The sequence below is a fragment of the Pinus tabuliformis genome, chromosome X (assembly GCF_031772625.1).
Source record: "Pinus tabuliformis cultivar Carrire ecotype Pingquan chromosome X, CPIR1, whole genome shotgun sequence".
NCBI lineage: Eukaryota > Viridiplantae > Streptophyta > Pinopsida > Pinales > Pinaceae > Pinus > Pinus tabuliformis.
Genome location: NC_142308.1, coordinates 170,242,099 through 170,244,481, shown reverse-complemented (window position 1 = coordinate 170,244,481; position 2,383 = coordinate 170,242,099). Strand labels below are relative to the sequence as shown.

At 35.9% G+C, this 2,383-nt stretch overlaps 1 pseudogene; it reads right to left on the bottom strand.

Moving 5' to 3' along the window:
• Nucleotides 1-507: 507 nt before the first annotated feature.
• LOC149139000 (acyl-CoA--sterol O-acyltransferase 1 pseudogene) lies at nucleotides 508-1,984 on the bottom strand (annotated as a pseudogene).
• Between the last annotated feature and the right edge of the window lie 399 nt (nucleotides 1,985-2,383).

The window sequence follows — 2,383 nt, the reverse complement described above, 5'->3', positions numbered from 1 at the left end:
AGTTGGGTTTCCTTTCCTTTCAAAAATATTGTTATAACATTAATGTTCTTTTCAAAAATGTTATTATAGCATTAATATTCTATTTTTTATTGTCTTTAACCTAATACTTCTGGTTGCTTCGCTTCCTTTAAATATCTCAAAACTAAACATCACTTTTCCTATCTAAAGACATATGCCACCTCCCTCTTCCCCACTGATGAAGTACCTATGCCACCTCTCTTTTTCTATTCTAATGAAAACATACCGCATGATGGTGGCATTTGAGGTACAGATTTGAAGTGTGGATGATGATGGCATTTGAAGATATATTTAGTTGCATGTCTTTTTCTGTGTATTTTCCTTGTGTAAAAATTTTAACTGCAGAAAACCAATAATGTAATCTGGAAAACATAGGACTCTAGAAAGATCTATTTTGTTAAATGTCTTTTTCTGGGTATTTTATTTATGTACAAATTTTAATTACAGAAAACCAAAACCAAAAATGCCCAAAAATGCAATCTGGGAAAATATAGGAATCTGGAAAAACATAGGAGTCTGTTATGAAACAAATTCTCAAGTCATCATTGAACAAATGGCCTTGAAGTTTCTGCCAATGCCAGGGAAATACAATCTCAATTTTGGACACTTGCTGGAAAGAAGTAGTTTATGAGAAGCTCATACTCTGCAATGGCCTTTATATCTGCTCCAGATCTGGTGAAAGTTGGAAAGAAGAGCCAGATTGCTGTTTTGCATATGAATATGAAAATCACAGGGATTGCAATAAATCTTGGCAATTTGATGTAACAAAAGAGACTACTTCTTCTCAAACCAACTTCAATGGCTACACATAAACCATGGATGATAAAGAAAGCTGTAACTTCCCAACTGGGTGATCTTGTCTCTGTGATACAGCACAGTATCACTTCATGCATCAATCCAGAAACTACAAATGTCATCAATACTGCAACTGCTCGTGCCCAGAGAGGGGGCTTTTCACTTTTCTTGTCTGATTGCTTTTGGGTTTTCCAGCAGATGTGCAATATAGGATCATACACAGATGGGCGAAGAAGATTTGTTACAACGAGATTCCATCTTTTACCCCAGAAATCTTCCAGGGAGGTGGAAAGATAGGGCTGGTTGAACTGGGGTTCTAATTCTGCTCCCAGGCATGCATCTGCCACAGCTGCCAGGCTGACCATAAATACATCAAGAAACAAGAATATGTGAACCCCATAAAGCACAAAGATCAGACCACGGGGAATTCGATTTCGGTATGAATACATGTATATGACTAGCAACAAAAGAGATCCTTCTACAATAACTTTGATCAAGGTAGTTAAATTGAAAAATTTTGTCTGAAAATCACCATCTGAACTGGATTGGCGAACCCTGATGGGAAAAGCAGCTACGGCCATGAAATGACAGAGATTCGATCTTGCCCATGGCGTTGCAAGAGGACCCACTTCGAAACAGAGCATTAAAAGCTTGAAAGATCCTACCCACATGAACATAAATGAGGTCATTCCTCTCATATGCACGCTAGAAAGCTGCCATGGCAGAGCTGTGTACAGAGCAATGACAGGAAGCCCTGCAATGAGACGAGGGAGCCCTTTGGGAAGCTTTGGCAGGGCGTAGTATGAATAGAGTATCCCACATACAATACTTGCTATCATGCTCATCGTGCTGTTGCTCCATCCATTTTCCATCTGTTAAAATGGATAGATTACAGTATTCTGGGTTCTGAAATGACTTAACACAGGGGATAGATTTACAGTATTCTCGGATCTGAAATGATTCAACACATGGTTTAATAGATTTATAGAAAATGCCACTGGCCTGTTGAATGGTTTAATAGATCTACAGAACATGTGAAGGGGACTGTTGCAAGGGAGTCCAATGCTGTTGTGTATACAGTCAAGGAAAAGTCAAAACCTGTAAACCTGTGCATGGAACCAGAGCTAAGAAATTGAAACATCTGTACCTAGCCACATCACATTGTGGCCATTTTCACATTCGTATAGTTTTATATTATTTTAATGCAAAAACTGAGGAGTCTAGATTTATATTCACGAGGAAATGTGTTTTTTTTAATTGGATTAGGATGATTCAAATGTTGCACAGATTTTTTTTTTAGCAATGGAGTAATAAATATTATTGAAGTTGAAATATATATTTAATATTGAATTAATAAATATGGAATAAGTGAAATATAATATTTGGCATTGGTATTGGGAAAAAAAATGTTGGAGGAGATTATAGAGAGGAAAATATTAGATTTATAATATTTTGGGATTATAAATTATTTTCCAAAATAATATAATAATTAATATATATATATATATATATATATATTTGATTGAAGCAACATATGTTAATATTTTCGGCCTGGAGTATGCCGTAAAAC